At 43.0% G+C, this 23,528-nt stretch overlaps 1 pseudogene; it reads left to right on the top strand.

The window, feature by feature from the left end:
- LOC125536308 overlaps positions 1-23,528 on the top strand; it is a 107,330-nt pseudogene that overhangs the window by 41,849 nt on the left and 41,953 nt on the right.

Here is a 23,528-nt window from a genome sequence, read left to right as displayed (position 1 = left end):
GCGGCGGCGAAATCCGGCGAGGCGGCGCGATACGGCGGGGCGCGGCGATCGAGGGGAGGAGGAGAGAAACGGGCCCGGGGCCTGGCTATATATAGGAGGGGGCGAGGCTTGGGCGAGGGGACAGAAGGAGGCCGGGCGGCGCACGGCGAGCATGGCGCGGCGGCGGACTTGGGAGGACTCCCGGTCGGGGACGGAGGCGATGGCGCGCTGGGCCTTGGCCTGGCCGGTTGGCTGGGCTGGCCTAGTTCGGCGACGGAGGGTTTAAAAAAAACATTTCCAGACAAATAAAATAATAAAATCAAAATAAATAAAAATTTATATAGTCATATAATATACCAAAATTTGCAGAAAAAGATTTTCTACAAGATGAACATTTTCCTAGCATTAAATAAAATTCGGACAAATTTAGATAATTCAAAGAGTGCTACTGGCCTAATAAAATCCAATAAAAATCATTTTAAAAATATCAAAATGATTTCAAATTTATTTCTCTCCAATTTTCTGTTGTAGGGAATCATGTTACCCTAATTTCCATATATTTTATTTTTGGAGAAAAATAATTTGAATAAAATTCAAATAACTCCAAATTGAAAATAAATTCAAAAGAACTTTGAATTTAATTCTTTGAAACTCCCAACTCATATTTCATATAATTTGAAGAAGTCAATTTATCTTCTCTCATGAAAGTCATTGAGCTGCATGAAGTTTATGAATTGAAATATTTCCAAATGAAATTCAATTATTTTCAAATACCCTTTCATTTAATTTAAATGGAAGAAGTCATATCATCTTCGCTCAAGGGTTTTGTATTTGAAAAGAATTTGAATTCATGGAGATCAAAAAGCAAATATGAAAGTTTGGGAAAGTCCTTTTATTCCCTCTCATTTAACTTTCAAAAAGTTTCGAATTCACTCACTTTCAGACAATCAATCAAATCTATCTATTTATTATAACATTCAAAAATTTAGAATTTTGGGATGTTACAGTTCCGAGGACCATCGTATCAGATAGAGGGACACAGTTTACTTCAAAGTTTTGGCATCAGCTGCACCAAACTTTGGGGACAAGGTTGGAGTTCAGTACAGCATTTCACCCACAGACCGATGGACAGACCAAGAGAGTCAACCAGATACTGGAGGATATGTTGAGAGCCTGTGCGCTAGATTATGGATCTAGCTGGGATGATAATTTGCCCTACGCGGAGTTCTCATACAACAACAGCTACCAATCCAGTTTGAAAATGGCATCGTTCGAAGCCCTGTATGGACGAAGGTGCAGAACACCGTTGATGTGGGATGAAGTCGGAGACATACAGTTGTTTGGACCAGATCTGATCAAGGAGTCTGAAGAGAATGTTAAGTTGATTAGAGATAGACTGAAGATAGCTCAGTCCAGGCAGAAGAGTTATGCAGATTCGAAACGCAAAGAAATAACCTATGAAATTGGAGATAGAGCATATCTGCGAGTGTCACCCCTGGGACGAGTGAAACGTTTTGGAGTTAAGGGAAAGTTAGCCCCGAGATTTGTAGGACCTTATAGAATTTTAGAACGTATGGGAGAAGTTGCCTACAAGTTGGAGCTACCTAAAGGACTGTCAGGAGTTCATGATGTATTTCATGTTTCACAGTTGAAGAAGTGTCATGCTGAGATGGCCGATATACCGTTAAGAGATACAGTACCCTTGGAGGCGATTCAGTTGGACAGTGATTTGACCTATGAGGAGAAGCCAGTCAGGATTCTCGGATTTGCGAGCCGAGTCACCCGCAGCAAGGTTATCAAGTTTTGCAAAGTTCAGTGGAGTCACCATACCGAGGATGAAGCCACCAGGGAACAAGAGGATGATCTTCGCAAAGACCACCCACACCTATTCTCTAGCCAACCCGAATCTCGTGGGCGAGATTCATCTTAAGGGGGTAGGTTTGTAACATCCCAAATTTTCCATTTGGAATGTTATACATAGATCATCCATGCATATCATATTTTATTGCATTTCATTTCGCGATCCTCGAAATCATAAGCAACTCAAGGACCCTCGGAGAGAGTTGGGGATTTCCCAATTTTCATATTTGGGTTTTCCCGAATATCAAAACGAGGATTTTTGGTTTTAATTATTTTTCTCTCCGAAAATATTTCATGTTAAAATATATGAGAGGAGATAATATGACTTCTCCAAAATAAATGAAATATTGGAGGAAAAGTATTAAAATCAAATATTTGATTTTATCCGGAGTTTATTGCTATTTTATTTGAATTAGAAAATTGCACATTTTTCAAAGTTGCATTCTAGGGTCAAGAAAATGTTCACCTTGTTCTAAATATTTTATTTATACAATGAAATTTTTTTTTGGCATTTTTAGATTTTTATTTTATTTTCTAGGATTTTTTAGTTTCGGCGGAATTATTTTAAAAAAAGTGCGCAGTGACCGACAGGGCCGAAGCCCAGCCGAGCCGGCCCGCTCCCCGCGCCGCCGTCTCCGAGCAGGAGACTGCGCGCATCGCCGCTGCCGCTTCCCCACGCCGCTGCCGCCCCACGCTGCCCCACCCCTCGCCGGAGCCGCCCACCGCACCGGACCTCGCCGGAGGTAGCGCCATTCGGTTTTTTTAAAACCCGGTTCGGTTTTTTTAGAAACCCTAGTTTTTTGGATAGATCGGTTCGTCGGTTTTTTTCGGTTTAGTTACATTGCGGAAGATCGTTCGTATGTTTGTTTTAACAAACGGAGTTAACCCGTTAGCCGCAGACAACGAACGCTCGTTCGTTAGCCTGTTCGTCAGTTTTCTTTTTCTCGGATTTTCCGCGATTATTTTCAATTGCGATTTCTGATCCGTTTTTTGTTTTAGTTTATCTTTTCGCTCATTTGTTGGAATCAGGCGATTCAAGTGCCTAGATATTCTTCTCAAAACTCTATTTCCGTTTAACCAACTTGAACAAGCTTTTGCTACTGTAAAATTTGACCTAGGTCCAGATTAGTAAACAAAGCTTGTTTCTTTCGCAGTTTGAGTTTCGTAGCTCCGTTTGATTTGATTCTTTTCGCAAACCGAAGTTCTTAAGTTGAACTTTCTGGTTAGATCTTTTTATTTGAGATTTACCCGTGTTTATTTGCTTGTTTGCTTATGTATGTTATTTTTTGTTTGCGATAGAACATCCAGAGTGCGAAGCGTGCTACTACGAGTCTCTAGGTTTTGCGGATGGCAAGTAACACTTTGATCACACCCCTTTATCACCCAGTTTTTACGCATTAGTTCCAATCCTCAAACATTGCATGATTAGGATGTGATTAACATGTGGGTTGGGAAGTAGTTGATGAGGTAGAACCTATTTCCCTGTTATTACCAAACCCTTGGGAGTTACTTCTATGCGTTGCTTATATTGCTATGCTATGCTCATAGACGTGGTTTGGGTGAGTGAAATCCATGACAGATGTGAGTTTGTTAATTAATGGTTCAACTTAAGGTGGCAACTTGAATACACATCTGGGTGGACTGTTTGTTGGGCACCTGGGGAATCCAGTGTTTTCCTAGGATGTCTCGGAGTACCCGTGTGATAATCCTATGGTCCGCCACCCAGGCTCAAAGGGAACTGAGATATTTTCATGCTAGAAACTTCCGTCTACAGCCACAAGCTATTATGTGCTCTAGCATAGTTGAGTAAGTTGCGTGAAGCTCCCGAAGAGGTGGATCAGCAGGTAGAGGGATGTAGGTTGGTATGGTCTTCCCGGAGTAAGGGGTTAATGCTTCTGAAATACTGTGTCTCGGTCATCCGTTTCTCAAACACCATGTAGTGCGAGAAATCCAACGGAGGAGATCGGGTCTTGTGGGGAAAAGTGCACAAACCTCTAAAGAGTGTATAAACTAATCATGGTTAGCCGTGTCCCCGGTTATGGAAATTTTGAGTATCTAGTACCTGGAGTATCATAAGTATGTCATCACTCTAAAATAATATTGTTGGGTTGTTAACTACTTTAATTGGGATTGAGTTGGAGGAACCTTCTTAATGATGTTTCAACTACCATGATAGTTAAATAAAATTTATTCCTTTGTTGTAGTGAAAAATTGGCTTTTCGCAAAACTATAACCATAGAGCTTTCCACCAGCCAAATATGCATGTAGTGATAGCATTATTCTGTTCTTGCTCTACTGTGTTACTTTGACAACATATTCCATGTGCTGACCCGTTTTTGGGCTGCAACGTATTATGTTGCAGACTTTTCAGACGAGGAGTACGGTTCGTTAGGTCGTTGCCATGCAGCTCAGCTATGCCGTTGGAGTTGATGGACTTACTTTGTCTTCCAAGCCTTCCGCTGTTATCGTATTAGATGGCCTTAAGCGATATTTATTGTAATAAGTTCTCTTTTGAGACATTCAATGTAATAAGTGTGTGATTGCTACTCTGTTATAAATCCTCGAGTACTGTGTGTGTCAGCATTACCGATCCAGGGATGACACTGAAGCACAAAGACTTGACCATTTGAGGTCGGGTCGCTACAGCTCGAAAAGGAGCAAATATTGGAGACCTATTCTGCACAACTCGAAAAGTCTTGAAACTTCTTTGGAATATTGAAGACCTATTCGCTACAACATGTTTTTGAATATATAAAAAATACCGGCGAAAGAATTAACTAGATGGGGCCCACACCCTGGCCACGAGGGTGGGGGGAGAGCCCTACCCCCTAGGAGAGCCCCCTGTCTCGTGGGCCCCCTGGCAGGCCTCTGGTGCCCATCTTCTACTATATGAAGTATTTTGTCTGAGAAAAAAACATAAGGAAGCTCACGGGACGAAACTCCTCCACCACGAGGTGGAACCAATCTAGGGCTCCGGCAGAGCTGTTCTACCGGGGAAACATCCCTCCGGGAGGGGGAAATTATCACCATCATCATCACCATCAGGAGGGGGTCAATCTCCATCAACATCTTCACTAGCACCATCTCATCTCAAACCCTAGTTCATCTCTTGTATCGAATCTTTGTCTCAAAACCTCAGATTGGTACCTATGGGTTGCTAGTAGTGTTGATTACTCCTTGTAGTTGATGCTAGTTGGTTTATTCGGTGGAAGATCATATGTTCAGATCCTTTATGCATATTAATACCTATCTGATTATGAACATGAATATTATTTGTGAGTAGTTATGTTTGTTCCTGGGGACATGGGAGAAGTCTTGCTATAAGTAGTCATGTGAATTTGGTATTCGTTCGATATTTTGATGAGATGTATGTTGTCTCTCCTCTAGTGGTGTCATGTGAACATCGACTACATGACACTTCACCATTTTTTGGGCCTTGGGGAAGGCATTGGGAAGTAATAAGTAGATGATGGGTTGCTAGAGTGACAGAAGCTTAAACCCTAGTTTATGAGTTGCTTCGTAAGGGGCTGATTTGGATCCATATGTTTCATGCTATGGTTAGGTTTACCTTAATACTACTTTTGTAGTTGCGGATGCTTGAAATAGGGGTTAATCATAAGTGGGATGCTTGTCCAAGGAAGGGCAGTACCCAAGCACCGGTCCACCCACATATCAAATTATCAAGGTACCGAACGCGAATCATATGAACGCGATGAAAACTAGCTTGACGGTAATTCCCATGTGTCCTCGGGAGCGTTTTCCTTTATATAAGAGTTTGTCCAGGCTTGTCCTTTGCTACAAAAAGTATTGGACCATCTTGCTGCACCTTATTTACTTCTATTACTTGTTACCTGTTACAAATTACCTTATCACAAAACTATCTGTTACCAATAATTTCAGTGCTTGCAGAGAATACCTTACTGAAAACTGCTTATCATTTCCTTCTGCTCCTCGTTGGGTTCGACACTATTACTTATCGAAAAGACTACAATAGATCCCCTATACTTGTGGGTCATCAAGACTCTTTTCTGGCACCGTTGCCGGGGAGTGAAGCACCTTTCATAGGTGGAATTTGGTAAGGAAAAATTTATAAAGGGTACTGAAATTTATTATCACTTGTTACTACGGAACATAACCCTTTGAGGGGCTTGTACGGGGTATCTTCACCCCGACCAGTAGAGCAAAGAGTTTATCCTCAACCTACTGAACCTACTGAAAATGTTTACTTTGAAATTCCTTCGAGTATGATAGAGAAACTGCTAGCTAATCCTTTCACAGGTGATGGAACATTACATCTCGATTTGCACCTAATCTATGTGGATGAAGTTTGTGGATTATTTAGGCTTGCAGGTGTGCCCGAGGATGTTATCAAGAAGAAGATCTTCCCTTTATCTTTCAAGGGAAAGGCATTGACATGGTTTAGGCTATGTGATGATATGGGATCATGGAACTTCAACCGACTGAAACTTGAATTTCATCAGAAGTTTTATGCTATGCATCTTGTTCATCGTGATCGTAAATATATATATATATATATATATATATATATATATATCTATATATATATATAATTTTTGGCCTCATGAAGGAGAAATCATCGCTCAAGCTTGGGGGAGGCTTAAGTCAATGTTATATTCATGCCCCAATCATGAGCTCTCAAGAGAAATTATTATTCAAAATTTTATGCTCGGCTTTCTCTCAATAATCCCTCCATGCTCGATACTTCTTGTGCTGGATCTTTTATGATGAAGACTATTGAATTCAAATGGGATTTATTGGAAAGAATTAAACACAACTCTGAAGATTGGGATCTCGACAAAGGTATGGAGTCAGGTATAACAGCCAAGTTTGATTGTGTTAAATCTTTTATGGATACCGATGTTTTCTGTGAATTTAGCACTAAATATGGACTTGACTCCGATATAGTAGCTTCTTTCTGTGAATCCTTTGCTAATCATGTTGATCTCCCTAAGGAGAAGTGGTTTAAATATAATCCTCCCGTTGAAGTAAAAGTAGTTGCGCCTATTAAAGTTGAAGAAAAGACTATCACTTATAATGTTGTTCCTATTGTTCCTACCGCTTATATTGAGAAACTACCTTTCCCTGTTAGAATAAAGGATCATGCTGAAGCTTCAACTGTGGTTCGTAAGAGTAATACTAGAACACCTACACCCTCTGAGAAAATTAAAGTTGAACCTAGTATTGCTATTGTTAAAGATATCTTGGCCGATAATATTGATGGGCATGTTATTTACTTCTATGGCGAAGCTGCTAGAATTGCTAGACCCGATACTAAAAATAAACATAGACCTGTTGTAGGCATGCCTGTTATTTCTGTTAAAAAGGGATCATTGCTATCATGGCTTATGTGATATGGGTGCTAGTGCAAGTGCAATGCCTCATTCTGTATACAAAGAAATTATGCATGATATCGCACCTGCTGAGATAGAGGAAATTGATGTTACAATTAAGCTTGCCAATAGAGACACTATTTCACCAGTTGGGATTGTTATAGATGTTGAAGTCTTGTGTGGGAAAGTTAAATATCCTGCTGATTTTCTTGTTCTTGGTTCCCCACAAGATAACTTTTGTCCCATTATATTTGGTAGACCCTTCTTGAATACTATTAATGCTAGGATAGATTGCAAAAAGGATGTTGTTACTATTGGTTTGGGGGATATGTCTCATGAGTTTAATTTTGCTAAATTTCATAGACAACCCCATGATAAAGAATTGCCTAGTAAATATGAAATTATTGGTCTTGCTTCTATTTCCGTGCCTCCTAATGATCCTTTAGAACAATATTTGCTCGACCATGAAAATGATATGTTTATGAATGAAAGAAGGGAAATAGATGAGGTATTCTTTAAACAGGGACCTATTTTGAAACACAACTTGCCTGTTGAAATCCTAGGGGATCCTCCTCCACCCAAGGGTGATCCCGTGTTTGAGCTTAAACCATTACCTGATACTCTTAAATATGCTTATCTTGATGAGAAAAAGATGTATCATGTTATTATAAGTGCTAACCTTTCAGAGCATGAAGAAAAGAAATTATTGAAAACTCTGAAGAAGCACCATGCATCTATTGCTTACACTCTTGATGATCTTAAGGGCATTAGTCCCACTCTATTCCAGCACAAAATAAAATGGGAGAAATACGCGAAACCGGTTGTTGATCACCAACGATGGTTAAATCCTAAGATGAAAGAAGTGGTAAGAAAAGAAATATTAAAGCTTCTGGGGGCAGGTATAATTTATCCCGTTGCTGATAGTCAGTGGGTAAGTCTTGTCCACTCTGTCCCTAAGAAGGGAGGTATTACTGTTGTTCCTAATGATAAAGATGAATTGATCCCACAAAGAATTGTTACATGTTATAGAATGGTAATTGATTTCTGCAAATTAAAAAAGCTACTAAAAAGGATCATTACCCTTTACCTTTTATTGATCAAATGCTAGAAAGATTATCCAAACATACAAATTTTGCTTTCTAGATGGTTATTCTGGTTTCTCTCAAATGCCTGTGTCAAAATAGGATCAAGAAAAGACAACTTTTACTTGCACTTTCGGTACCTTTGCTTATAGACGTATGCCTTTTGGTTTATGTAATGCACCTGCTACCTTTCAAAGATGTATGACTCCTATATTCTCTGTCTTTTGTGAAAACATTGTTGAGGTTTTCATGGATGATTTCTCCATATATGGAACTTCTTTTGATGATTGCTTAAGCAACCTTGATCAAGTTTTGCAGAGATGAGAAGAAACTAATCTTGTCTTGAATTGGGAGAAGTACCACTTTATGGTTAATGAAGGTATTGTCTTGGGGCATAAAATTTCTAAAAGAGGTATTGAAGTTGATAAAGCTAAAGTTGATGCTATTGAAAAGATGCCGTGTCCTAAGGAAATTAAAGATATAAGAAGTTTCCCTGGTCATGCAGGTTTTTATAGGAGGTTCATTAAAGACTTCTAAAAAATTTCTAGGCCTCTGACTAATCTCTTACAAAAAGATGTTCCATTTGTCTTTGATGATGATTGTGTAGATGCATTTGAAATACTTAAGAAAGCCTTGATTTCTGCACCCATTGTTCAGCCTCCTGATTGGAATTTACCATTTGAAATAATGTGTGATGCTAGTGATTATGCTGTAGGTGTTGTTCTAGGACAAAGAGTTGATAAGAAATTAAATGTTATCCAATATGCTAGTAAAACTCTAGACAGTGCCCAGAGAAATTATGCTACTACTGAAAAAGAATTTTTGGCAGTTGTATTTGCTTGTGATAAGTTCAGACCTTATATTGTTGATTCTAAAGTAACTGTTCACACTGATCATGCTTCTATTAAATATCTTATGGAAAAGAAAGATGCTAAACCTAGACTTATTAGATGAGTTCTCTTGCTACAAGAATTTGATTTGCATATTATTGATAGAAAGGGAGGTGAGAACCCCGTTGCAGACAACTTGTCTAGGTTAGGCAATGTTCTTGATGACCCACTACTGATTGATGATAGCTTTCCTGATGAACAACTAGCTGTCATAAATGCTTCTCGTACTGCTCCATGGTATGCTGATTATGCTAATTACATTGTTGCTAAATTTATACCACCTAGTTTCACATACGAGCAAAAGAAAAAGTTTTTCTATGATTTAAGACATTACTTCTGGGATGACCCACACCTTTATAAAGAAGGAGTAGATGGTGTTATTATACGATGTGTACCTGAGCATGAACAGGAACATATCCTACGCAAGTGTCACTCCGAGGCTTATGGAGGACACCATGCTGGAGATAGAACTGCACATAAGGTACTGCAATCCAGTTTTTATTGGCCTACTCTCTTCAAAGATGCCTGTAAGTTTGTTTTGTCTTGTGATGAATGTCAAAGAATTGGTAATATTAGTAGACGTCAAGAAATGCCTATGAATTATTCACTTGTTCTTGAACCATTTGATGTTTGGAGCTTTGATTATATGGGACCGTTTCCTTCCTGTAATGGGTATACACATATTTTAGTTGTTGTTGATTACGTTACTAAGTGGGTAGAAGCTATTCCAACTAGTAGTGCTGATCATAACACCTCTATTAAGATGCTTAAAGAAGTTATTTTTCCGAGGTTTGGAGTCCCTAGATACTTAATGATTGATGGTGGTTCACATTTTATTCATGGTGCTTTTCGTAAGATGCTTGCTAAGTATGATGTTAATCATAAAATTGCATCTCTGTATCACCCGCAGTCTAGTGGTCAAGTAGAATTGAGTAATAGAGAGCTTAAATTAATTTTGCAAAAGACTGTTAATAGATCTAGAAAGAATTGGTCAAAGAAACTTGATGATGCACTATGGGCCTATAGAATTGCATATAAAAATCCTATGGGTATGTCTCCATATAAAATGGTTTATGGAAAAGCTTGTCACTTACCTCTCGAACTAGAACATAAGGCATATTGGGCCATTAAAGAGCTCAACTATGACTTCAAACTTGCCGGTGAGAAGAGACTTTTGACATTAGCTCACTTGATGAATGGAGAACCCAGGCCTATGAGAATGCCAAACTATTTAAAGAAAAGGTTAAAAGATGGCATGCCAAAAGGACACAAAAACGTGAGTTGAATGTAGGTGATCATGTATTGTTATACAACTCTCGTTTAAGATTTTTTGCAGGGAAACTCCTCTCTAAATGGGAAGGTCCTTACATTATCGAGGAGGTCTATCGTTCCGGTGCCATAAAGATCAACAACTTCGAAGGCACAAATCCGAGGGTGGTGAACGGTCAAAGAATCAAACATTATATCTCAGGTAATCCCATAAATGTTGAAACTAATGTTATTGAAACCGTAACCCAGGAGGAATACATAAGGGACAGTTTCCAGAACGTTTCAGACTCCGAAAAGGAAGAGGTATGTGGTACGGTAAGTAAACCGACTCCAAAACAGTTCTAATAGCAATTTTTCTCCGTTTCAGAATATTTAAGAAAATAGGAAAATAAGAAGCAGTCTGGGAAGGACACAAGGATTCCACGAGGGTGGAGGGCGCACCCTACCCCCTTGGGCGTGCCCCTGCCTCGTGGGCACCTCGTGTGCTCTCCGGACACCGTTTTCTTGCAAGATACTTCTTTTGGTTGGTAAAAATTCATTATATAATCTCCTGAAGGTTTTGATCACCGAACCACGCAAATATCCTCTGTTTTTATTTCGAGCTGTTTTTCTGACAGATCTAGATCACCATGATGTCTCCAAGTGCCCCCAAGGACAAGTTCTTCAAGAAGGTCATCAACCCCTACCTCGCAGAAGTGCTGCAACATCCTCAAACTATTGAGATGCGTGAGGGGTTGCTGCACATCCGCGATGTTGAGGGACTAAGGAGGACCGGAAGCGTGGAGACAAGGCTCGAGGCAATGGAGCAACAAGTTTTCAAGTGCAAAGAGATGGTGGAACGTGGAATCGATGCCAATCATATAATGATCACGGAGTTCACCAACAACCACAAGCTGGATGCCAAGAACATTGGGGAGGCCATCTTCAAGCTTCATGAGAAAATTGAGCGCCTCCAAGCCCAGATCTATGACCTGCAAACTAAAACTGTGAGTATGAATATAGATTCAAGAGGATGAGTTTGGCTGCAGATTTGAGGATCTCAGAGACTCGATCATCCTTTTACGATGGTGAGCCTATGCCTTGGAAGATGGACGACAAGCCTACATCTTCAACAACTCCACCATCAACACCCCCGAGGAAAGAGATATAAACATATGGGTTGGGCACTCCCCTTGGCAACTGCCAAGCTTGGGGGAGGTGCCCCGGTATCGTATCACCATCAGACTCCTGTCTTTACCATTTTTTCTTAGTTCCACCCTTTTGGTTATATTTTGATCTAGTAGAATAAACTTTTAGTATGATCCTTCTATGTAATCGAGTCCGTGACCTATATATAATAAAGATTAGTTTCGAGTCAAGGTCTTTGATTATATTACTATGATCTTGAGGGAATAAAAGAAAGAATAAAAAGAAATAAAGAGCTCATATGGATCTTATGGAGAGTAATGACTTCACATATAAAGAGTATGATGAATAAAAGTTGTTGAGATTGACAAACATAGTTTTGGTCATCGTTGCAATTAATAGGAAGTAATAAAGAAAGAGAGGTTTTCACATATAAATATACTATCTTGGACATCTTTTATGATTGTGAGCACTCATTAAAATATGACATGCTAAAAAGTTGATGTTGGACAAGGAAGACAACATAGTGGGTTATGTTTTCTTACATCCGAAATAAATTATATTGTCATGGATCATCCAACATGTTGAGCTTGCCTTTCCCTCTCATGCTAGCCAAATTCTTTGCACCAAGTAGAGATACTACTTGTGCTTCCAAATATCCTTAAACAAAGTTTTGCCATGATAGTCCACCATATCTACCTATGGATTGAGTAAGATCCTTCAAGTAAGTTGTCATTGTTGCAAGCAATAAAAATTGCTCTCTAAATATGTATGATGTATTAGTGTGGAGAAAATAAGCTTTATACGATTTGTGATGTGGAAGAAATAAAAGCGATGGACTGCATAATAATGGTCCATATCACAGTGGCAATATAAAGTGACGTTCTTTTGCATTAAGATTTCGTGCATCCAACCATAAAAGCACATGACAACCTCTGCTTCCCTCTGCGAAGGGCCTATCGTTTATCCTTGTCTTATACTTTATACAAGAGTCATGGTGATCTACACCTTTCCTTTTTACATTTTATCCTTCGGCAAGCACTGTGTGTTGGAAAGATCATGATATATATAGCTAATTGGATGTGAGTTTTCATGAATTATTATTGTTGACTTTACCGTTGAGGAAAAAGGTTGGGAGGCAAAACTATAAGCCCCTATCTTTCTCTGTGTCCGATTAAAACTTCATACCCATAAATATTGCGTGAGTGTTAGCAATTGTGATAGACTAAATGATAGTTGAGTATGTGGACTTGCTGAAAAGCTCTTATATTGACTCTTTTCGATGTTACGATAAATTGCAATTGCTTCAATGACTGAGATTATAGTTTGTTAGTTTTCAATGAAGTTTCTGATTCATACTTGAAATTGTGAATGAATTGTTACTTTAGCATAAAAAAATCATATGACAATATATATATATATATATATATATATGTTGTTATAAGAATGATCATGATGCCCTTATGTCCGTATTTTGTTTTATCGACACCTCTATCTTTAAACATGTGGACATATTTTTCGTTATCGGCTTCCGCTTGAGGGAGTTGATACGTCCATTTTTCATCATGCTCTTATATTGATATTTATTGCATTATGGGCTGTTATTACACATATGTAACAATACTTATGCCTATTCTCTCTTATTTTACAAGGTTTACATGAAGAGGGAGAATGCCGGCAGCTGGAATTCTGGGCTGGAAAAGGAGCAAATATTAGAGACCTATTCTGCACAACTCCAAAAGTCCTGAAACTTCACGAGAGCACGTTTTGGAATATATAAAAAATATTGGCGAAAGAATTAACCAGAGGGGGCCCACACCCTGGCCACGAGGGTGGGGTGCGCGCCCTACCCCCTGGGCGCGCCCCCCTATCTCGTGGGCCGCCTGGCAGGCCTCTGGTGCCCATCTTCTGCTATATGAAGTCTTTCGTCCGAGAAAAAATCATAAGGAAGCTCACGGGACGAAACTCCGCCGCCACAAGGCGGAACCTTGGCAGAACCAATATAGGGCTCTCGCGGAGCTGTTCTGCCTGGGAAACATCCCTCCGGGATGGGGAAATCATCACCATCGTCATCACCATCGATCCTCTCATCGGGAGGGGGTTAATCTCCATCAACATCTTCACCAGCACCATCTCATCTCGAACCCTAGTTCATCTCTTGTATCGAATCTTTGTCTCAAAACCTCAAATTGGTACCTGTGGGTTACTAGTAGTGTTGATTACTCCTTGTAGTTGATGCTAGTTGGTTTATTCAGTGGAAGATCATATGTTCAGATCCTTTATGCACATTAATACCTCTCTGATTATGAACATGAATATGATTTGTGAGTAGTTACGTTTGTACCTGAGGACATGAGAGAAGTCTTGCTATAAGTAGTCATGTGAATTTGGTTTTCGTTCGATATTTTGATGAGATGTATGTAGTCTCTCCTCTAGTGGTGTCATGTGAACATCGACTACATGACACTTCACCATTGTTTGGGCCTAGGGTAAGGCATTGGGAAGTAATAAGTAGATGGTGGGTTGCTAGAGTGACAGAAGCTTAAACCCTAGTTTCTGAGTTGCTTTGTAAGGGGCTGATTTGGATCCATATGTTTCATGCTATGGTTAGGTTTACCTTAATACTTATTTTGTAGTTGCGGATGCTTGCAATAGGGGTTAATCATAAGTGGGATGCTTGTCCAAGGAAGGGCAGTACCCAAGCACCGGTCCACCCACATATCAAATTATCAAAGTACCGAATGCGAATCATATGAACGTGATGAAAACTAGCTTGACGATAATTCCCATGTGTCCTCGGGAGCGTTTTCCTTTATATAAGAGTTTTTCCTGTCTTGTCCTTTGCTTCAAAAAGGATTGGGCCATCTTGCTGCACCTTATTTACTTCTATTAATTTTTACCCGTTACAAATTACCTTATCACAAAGCTATCTGTTACTGATAATTTCAATGCTTGCAAAGAATACCTTACTGAAAACTGCTTATCATTTCCTTCCGCTCCTCGTTGGGTTCGACACTCTTACTTATCGAAAGGACTACGATAGATCCCCTATGTGGGTCATCAGCTAGCACGATTGCACAATATGCGGATACGAAGACTTGTGCACAACCTACTAAGCAAAACTGCAACGGCTTCTATCACAACGATGCTCTATGTATGGTATTCCGATGATATGTTCCAAGATGATCTAGTATGACAATCTTAATTTTGCATAATGCTATGGTTCTTGCTTAAAAGCTCTTTGCTTATCTTTCCCTTTTGCTTAAAAGCTTGTTTGGCTCTTTTGTTGTTTGAGCTCTTTTCTCATGCAATGCTTCACTAACCAGGATAGCAATTGTGTATGCGATGACGACTTTGTAACACAAAAGATGACACCAAGATATGCACCAATGATATGTATGTATGCTATGGGAAGTATGATCACTAATGTGCACAAGTCACGTTGCCGGCAATACTCAATGGCTAGTCTCGATGGGTAAGATACGCAAAATTGGGCTATGATGGCTATCAATGCAATGGCAAGAATGATGTATCACTATACCAAGACGAGGTTACAGATGCTTGCATATGGTATGGTGTCAAAATGGTGTAGTGGTTGTTGCCGATGACGAATCCGTGGTGAAGATGAGCGGCGGTGATGTTGATGTTGAACCGTACCTAAAGATCCGAAACACAATAGGACACGGAACTGCAACTCAAATTCTCAAGACAAAACAGGACAAAATTGTCGGAGTTGGTAGTGGTAAGCGATGGTGGTGTAAGTGGTATATGGCGGCTGCTATGCGGAAGTGGTGGTGGTATGTGGGCACCGGAACAAAATTTGACGAAATTTGGATGGAAAACGGGGCGGTGGATGGAAGTGATGCTACCAGGGGCCGGATGTCCGGGCTGGATTACCGGATGTCCGGGGTGGGCGATTGTCCAGGGGTTTGAGCCGGATGTCCGAGATTTGGATCTGTGGACGAACTCCGCGAGGAAAGTGGCAAATCAAGGCAACATTCAGGGTAATTTGTGGATGGAAATTGGGGAAAATATGGGGGAAAGCTAGATCTACCTGCAGCACATGAAATCTATGGATCATATCCAACAAAACTTTATCACACCAACAAATCACTAAAATATTTGGGGGCTATTTTTGTGGGGAATTTTCGAATTAGGGACAAAATCAACAAACAGAAGGCTAGAAAACACAATGGGGAGGCTCCGAAATCGTGATCAACATGTCTCTAGATACCAAGATGATGTAGGGTGGAAACCCTAGGGGCCGATCTTTCACGAAAGGAGCGGATCCCGCGAAGATCACGAAGAACGCGAGGGGAAACACGAGAGAATCACTAAAACCAACAAGAATGATCACACATATGCTAGATCCTCAAACACATAAGAGATACATGATCCACTGTCAACTAAGGACGATACAAGTAGCACGATCTTCTCCGTGAGGAGGTATTGAGTTCTTCCCGTGAAGGGGTCTTGAATCCGCTTGGGGGATCTTCTCCGAGGAGGCGCGATCTCCAAGGAAAAGGTAACCAAGTGGATGAGCAAAGCTCTCACACAAAATGAGCCAATCCTTTGCTAACCCTAAAACATAGGTGGAGGGGAAGTACATATACTCTAAGGGGTGAAGGGGTACATGGGCCTCGACCCAGAAGCACTGCACACAGGCAGGGAGTGGCCGGATGTCCGGGCTACAGGCCGGATGTCCGGGATGGAGGGGCCAGATGTCCGGGCTGGAGGGGCTAGATATCCGGGCTGGCGGGCTCGGTCTTGTTGCTTTCTGGATCGGGGGTGTCCAGATTTCTGGGTCGGGGCCGGATGTCTGGGATGGTCGCCGGATGTCCGGGCCGTGTAGACTTGGCTGCTTGTCCGTTGCTGCAGGTGACACCTCCAGGAGCCAGATGTCCGGGTCCTGGGGGCTGTTCTTGGCTCCTTCCATTCGATCTCTTCATCAGTGGACTCGGGGACTTGTTCATCTTCACGTGCATCTTCGGGAGGGTCCTCTTGGTACCTGATCATGCACAACATTCCGGACTTAGGTAGTAGCCATGTCTCAAGAGGATCATATGTGATATCACATCACTAAGGAAAGAAGTCGCCTTGGTCTCGAGAGCTCTAGCTCTAGCTCGTGTCATAGGTCCTCTTGGCACTTCGTGAGACGATGGTAGGTCCACGGGGATGATCGTAGGATGCTCTACATCAGTTAGCGTTATAGTTTGTTTTAGACTCAATGCAACATAAAGGGTGTGTCATGCAAGTTAATCATTGACAGAGGTAATCGCACTAATGGAATCAGTAGGACGATGGTGGAAAAACTTGGGTTGTCCACATGAAGATATAGAGATCCTCATCATGTGGGTTGGTTGAACAGTTGTGGCATGCTCAAAATAACTCATAAGGTGTGTGTGTGATTTTCGATTGGGCCGTATGTTGATGAGGTGGAATGCATTGTTTTGCCACTGGATGTATGTGGTTTATTACTAGGACGACCATGGCATTATGACCAATATACAACATTCTGGGATCACTAATACATACACTTTCATTCATGCGGGGAAGAAAAGGATATTGAAACCGATGGATGAGAAATCAATTAGATCTTCTTTGGATTTGATAGTGTCGCAGAAGATGATGTCCAACAAGGATGTGAAAACAGTGACATTTTATCTTCAAGTGGAGGAGGGTGCTATTATTTTCATGAACAATAAGTTCCCTAAGCCTACCATGAAGCCGAGGATGGCTTCGTTTCAAGCGGGGCAGGATGATGTGAATACTAGTGATGATGTCATGTCATTAGACACTAGCTCTAGTTCTGCATCTGCTACTATGTCACATGTTCATAAACTAGCAGGTGATAAGAAGAAAGGGCTAAAGTTGAAGGCCAGTTCAAATACACTAGGCACTTTCCCATGTGCTACACTAGAAGGAAGAAAACATGGGTGCTTCTGATTATTGCATGCTGATCAAGTTGATGGAGGCCCCCGTTACTTTTAATGGAGAAATTGCAATTCAACTTGTAGCTCCGCAGGAAGTGAACCCGACGTTTAGAACGCCATGCAAATGGATCATGGTTGGTACATTGCCAGTTCCTGTTATGTCAGGATCATATCAATATTCATTTTTATTTATTGGAGGATTTTCTAAGTTTGTCAACCAACATGGAGAAGTTGAGATCCGAAGGCAATCAAACTTGGCAGTTCTAGCGGCATGGATTGTTACCTCTTTTCTGGTGGTCAAGTACTAGCTACATGAGTCAATTTTAGAAAGTTTATTTTTTTCTTTAATCATAGCAGGAAAGACGTTTATCTTTTTGGTATGTTGAGGTCGTATCATGCAAGGACTCCTGAACTAGTTTGAATACGAACATGCCTAAGTGCCATATAAAAGGCCAGGAGTCGGCCATGTAAAAGGGTATTAGGTTAGTTTCTTTAGTTTAGACAACATGTGTATCGACTATTAAACAACTCTCTTTGGGTGTCGTCGTTATCTACTTTGTGTGGATTTTCTGCGTGAAAGTTGCACTTGGCTCGAGGTCCGTCGTCAACGACGGGTTGAGCGCTGGTTAGTTTTACTATGGTGGGAGGTTCCTCGTGTGTCAAGGAATTGTCTGTTGGTCACCGTCACCCCTACTTGAAGTTATGCGTACTACTCGTGCAATTGGGAGTATTTTTTATCGGTGGATCTAGAAGGTTCTTGCATCGTAAAAGATCGGGCCATATCAGCGGCGCGTCCGAGGTTGTGCCCTCATCATTGTGCCTGTTGATGTCCTGCCGGAGAGTTCCACTAGCAAGAAACCCAAAGTTGCTTCACCTGTAGTAAAGAAGGTCCTGACAAGGCAAGATGGTGCTGACGGTACATTCGCCATCAGCGCCACCCTTGATGAAAAATAGGAAAGCGCGCTCATTGCTTTCCTGCGGGCGAATGTCGATGTGTTTGCTTGGTAGCCATCTGACATCCCCGGTGTTCCCAGGGAGGTAATCGGCCACCACCTTGCTGTCTGTCCTCATGCTCGGCCCGTCAAGCAGAAATTCAGAAAGCAAGCTCTAGAGCAACAACAGTTTATTGCTGAGGAAACCAAGAAACTTGAAACAGCGGGTTTGGTCAGAGGGTACTGCATCCGACTTGGTTAGTGATTCTAGTGGTAGTGCGCAAGGCAAACGGGAAATGGAGGCTCTGCATTGATATCATGGACTTAAACAAGGCATGAGCAAATGATCCTTTTCCTCTGCAGTGCATTGATCAGATTGTTTATTCCACTTTCGTGTGTGATTTGCTATCCTTCTTGGATGCGTACTCTGGGTACCATCAGATATTTATGCCTAAGGAAGATGAAGAGAAGACCGCGTTCATAACTCCATGTGGCACGTACTGCTTTGTACGGATGCCTTTTGGGTTAAATAGCGCTGGATCCACTTTTGCAAGGGCAGCGCAAATTGGTTTTGAACCCCAACTACACAGGAATGTAGAAGCATATATGGATTATGTAGTGTCCAAGACTAAGGACAGATCAACACTCATTCAATATTTGTAAGAGACCTTTGCAGACTTGCGTAAGATCAATTTGAAGCTAAACCCTGAGAAGTGTGTGTTTGGCGTTCCCTCCGGCAAGCTCCTTGGTTTATATGTGTCCCAGTGGGGGATAGAGGACAACCCCGAAAACATCAGCGTAATTGTGCAAATTCAGGAACCCAAGACTATTAAAGATGTGAGGCATTTGACTGGATGCGTTGCCGCACTAAGTAGGTTCATCTCCAAGTCTGCCAAGCGTGCCTTTCCTTTCTTCAAAATCCTGAAGAAGGCATGCCCGATAAAGTGGACCCCGGAAGCAGAAGCAACACTGCAAGACCTAAAAGCCTACCTTTCTTGTGCTCCCACCTTAGCCGCATCTAAACCGCAAGAGTCGTTGTTCATATATTTAGGTTCGACGAATCAAGTGGTTAGTGCAGCGCTGGTGGTGCGATGAGAAGTAGATGAGGAAGCAGCCGCATCAACTCTAGCCTTTGGAGATGGAACTGAACCAGTCGCGGCAGGACTGGACACGGACCAAAGGGAGGCGGAGCCAGCCAGCGAAGGCGATCCCAAAACTGCGACAAGGAAGAAAGTGGTGCAGCGGCCAGTGTACTTTGTCAGCTCTGTATTGCAGGGGGCTAGGTCAAGGTACACTGGAGTACAAAAGCTGATGTTTGGCCTTATCATGGCCTCGAGGAAACTGCGGCACTATTTCCAAGCCCACGACATCACTGTTGTCACCCGCAGTGCATATTGAGGAACCCGAAGCCACAGGCAGAACAGACGAGTGGGCACTTGAATTGTCAATCTTTGGCTTAAAGTATGAAGGCAATTCAACTATTCAGAGCAGGGCATTGGCAAAATTCATTGCAGAATGGGCACCCACTCCAGACAAAGAAGTACCAGAGACAGTTCACCCCGGCAAAGAAGCACCTCAGGAGTGGATCATGTATTTTGATGGTGCTTTCTCATTGCAGGGCGCCGGAGCGGGCATACTTCTTATCACACCAACCGGCGAGCACCTCAAATATGCGGTGCGAATGCACTTTCCCTGGGAGAAGGCCACGGACAACACTGTTGAGTATGAGGGGCTTCTTGCCGGACTCAGAATTGCGGTGGAGTTGGGAATCAAGAATCCGATCATTCGCGGAGATTCTCAACTAGTGGTGAGGCAAGTTAACAAAGATTATCAGAGCCCGCTAATGGAGGCATATGTGGAGGAAGTGAGAAAGTTGGAAGAGCACTTTGATGGATTGCAAGCAGAGCACGTGCCACAAGCAGAAAATGGCATCGCCGACCATTTGTCGAAGTGTGCTACGCAAAAGCTCCCTCTGGAACCGGGGACTTTTGTTCTCCATCTGACTCAACCATCATTATCCCCTTCAACGATGGCCAGAAAAAGAAGAAAACTGAATCCCGATGAGCATTTCCAGACAAAACTCCCAGAAGCCACTGACAGAGAGGTTGGTGGGGGTAACCCTATTTTGGTTGGTGAGCTGCACCCTCCTGCAGAACCACAAGTTCTTGAGGTAGAAGGGAGCGCTCCCACGAACGAGGAGGTGCCTTTAGTCCTTGTTGTCGAGCCACGAGCTCCAACTTGGGCGCAACACATAGTCATTTTTCCTTCAAATAGGAGAACTTCCCGAACGGCAAGAAGCTGAAAAAGTAGCCCGTCGCTCCAGTATGTACCAGTTTGTCGATGGCACTATACATAAAGAGGCCAAACATGGTGAAATTGAAGTGTATCTGTCAGGAAGATGGACTAAAGCTATTGGCTGAGATACATGGGGTATGTGTGGCTCTCACATTGGATCAAGAGCCCTGGTTGGAAAAGCCTTCTGGCAGGGTTTCTACTGGCCCGCAGGCCTCCAGGATGCAACTGAACTCGTCACCAAGTGTGAAGCCTGTCAGTTCCATTCCTAGAACATTCATCAACCCGCTCAAGCTCTCCAGACGATCCTTTATCCTGTCCATTTTCGCTCTGGGGGCCCAAGATCCCTTCCCCCGTGCTACTGGGGGCTTTGAATTCTTCTACATTGCAATCAAAAGTTTACAAAGTGGCCAGAAGTGGAGCCAGTGAGGAAGGTGAACGGACAATAAGCCGTCAAGTGCTTGAAAGGATTGGTGTGCCTTTTTCGAGTACCCAGAAGAGTGATAACCGACAACGACACACAATTCACGAGCCTCACCTTCATTCAGTACGTCCAAAGCCTTGGGAGCAAGGTCTCCTTCACCTCTATTGCTCATCCCCAGAGCAATGGGCAAGCTGAGAGGATGAATGCAGAAGTGTTGCGTGGGCTCAAGACAAAAACTTTTGATAAGTTGCAGAAATGCGGCGGATGCTGGATTGACGAGCTGCCAGTGCTTCTTTGGACCCTCCGTATGATACCGAATCGAGCCACCGGCCATACTCCCTTTCCCTATGTCACGCTTGTAGATGACACATCTGAAGTGGACTGAAAGTGCAGTCCAGTTAACTGCAGTTAACTGAACCGCAATGAGTGTGGGGCGTGCGTATTAGGCAGGAGGCCATGTAACGTGTGTTGGCCCAGGCCAGGGTTGGAGCCCAGGTGGGCAGCTACATATTGTACGTTTATGAGACGATGACGCAGCAAGTGAATTGTGAACCAGTTTCCTCCTTTCCCCTTCTCCAAGCTCGCTCTCACTAACCCTGTTGCTCCTCACCTATCTTCTCGATCTCGATCCCGATCCCCTTCTCCCTAGGTCATGACAATCTGGTAATCAAAGCCTAGATTTTTTTCCACCACTCACCGCTGTCACAAATCTCATACCCTCTCGATCGCCGGTAACACCCATCGGGGCAGGTGCTAGCCGCTCCGACGAGCTCGCTCAAAATCCTGCTCGGGATTCGGTTGATTTGGAGCGGGACCACGACACCTTCCAAGCCATCGGCGCAGACCCGCCACATTCTCGATGCGATGGCGGAGACCACCAACAAGCTGCAGAGCTTGCTTGAGATGGTCATCCTCCGCCTCGATGCTAACCAGAAGACGACCGACGAGCGGCAGCAAGCTCAGCTCTCCTACAAGGAGCAAGTCTCCACCAAGCTCAAGCACCTCTCCAAGCAAATCGATCTCACCAGGCATATGTGGATGAGGCTCGCAAGGCCACGCTAATGTTCAACCCCTCCACCACACACCACACCGCCGCCCTGTCGTCATCCGCCATTCCGATAATGACGGGCTCCTCTGCACCCGCACTACCACCACCAACACCTCCCCGCCATCGCGTCCCGTGCCCCTATCGCTCTACAGGAACAGGGCAGCCCAGTTGCCGTTTGGACAGCTCGTCAACCACGGGCTGCCTCTACTGCTCCATCCATCACGTACGGCTTCCTATCGGGATCACGGGAGCAACCTATACACCAAACCGCCCAAGCATGACTTCCCATGATTCAACGGTGATGCCCCATGCATCTGGCTCAAGCAGTGCGTCTCATACTTCGAGCTGTACCTCATGCCCCTCATAGCTGGGTCACCACGACCTCACTGTACATGGACGGACTTGCGGCGATGTGGCTGCAGGCACATCGTCAGAAACATTCCGGACTGTGCTGGATAGCATGCCGTGCGGTAGTAGAAGAGGAATTTGGACCAGAGGAATTTGAGGCACAAATGCACCAGTTGGTTCAATTATGTCAGACCGGGAGCACGCAAGAGTATCATCATCAATTCTAGACACTAATGTACCATCTCCTGTCGTTGGATCCCAACTTCAGTATGCAGTTCTTCATCTCCCAGTTTCTGATCAGTCTCAAAGACAAGCTTCGGCTGGGTGTGCGCCTACAGGCTCCGACCAGCATCACGTGAGCTGCAGTGTTCGCACGTACTCAGGAAGAGGAGTTGGAGAGACAACACGCACATCGCCAACGTATTGTCCTAGTGGGTCATCCGCCACCACTTTCCGCGGCAGCAGCCACCATTCCAGCTCGTGCCGCCGCACCACCGCGCCCAGCGGCTGACGACTTTGCCAGAGAGTGGCAGCTATGGGCATTACGATGAGCCAATGGGCTATGTTTCGACCGTGATGAGAAGTACTCTCGTGAACATTAATGCAAACACACGGGACAAATCCTCATGATCGAGGTGGGTAACTTCGGGGAAATTCTGTCTGATGACACGGTGCACGCGTTGTGGCTGCTGGATGAACTGGTTCAACAAGAACCTGAATGTTGCTCTCTGAGTCAGCGTGCCATTTCAGGAGAAGAAGGTACATCCACTATTTGCCTGCATGCACAAGTTGGCGATCAGATCATGTTGCTGCTGGTCGATTCAGCGAGTTCTCACAGTTTCATCAGTGAAAGTTTCACCACCCGGATTGCTGCCAAGACTAAAGAGCTACCCCTGGTTTCAGTCTGTGTGGCCAATGGACAATGACTGCTCTGCAACAAACTGGTGTGTGCTACTTCTTGAGCTTGCATTGGTTTTTCCCTAAAGAGGAAATAG

Source organism: Triticum urartu, chromosome 2, assembly GCF_003073215.2.
Source record: "Triticum urartu cultivar G1812 chromosome 2, Tu2.1, whole genome shotgun sequence".
Classification (NCBI taxonomy): domain Eukaryota; kingdom Viridiplantae; phylum Streptophyta; class Magnoliopsida; order Poales; family Poaceae; genus Triticum; species Triticum urartu.
Note: the sequence above shows the minus strand (reverse complement) of the source record. Positions and strands in the feature narration are given on the sequence as shown.